A 223-nucleotide genomic window follows, 5' to 3' on the forward strand; every position below is an offset into this window, starting at 1 on the left:
TAGTCTATGGGCCAACTGGCTAAATTTAAGGAAATGGTATAATTTGGGGGTACCAATTTTCCTTTTTACCACGGTTAGACACATACATTAGGATGTAAAAAAACGATAATTGCCATCTCAAAGTGGTAGCTAATAGAAATGGCGGCCAATCCAAGATGGCGGATGTTGAGTTTTATAAAATGAACTATACCTATCTTTCGAACTATTGGTCCGACTTCATCAT

Source organism: Photinus pyralis, unplaced genomic scaffold (genome assembly GCF_008802855.1).
Source record: "Photinus pyralis isolate 1611_PpyrPB1 unplaced genomic scaffold, Ppyr1.3 Ppyr1.4_LG9, whole genome shotgun sequence".
NCBI classification, from domain to species: Eukaryota; Metazoa; Arthropoda; class Insecta; order Coleoptera; family Lampyridae; genus Photinus; species Photinus pyralis.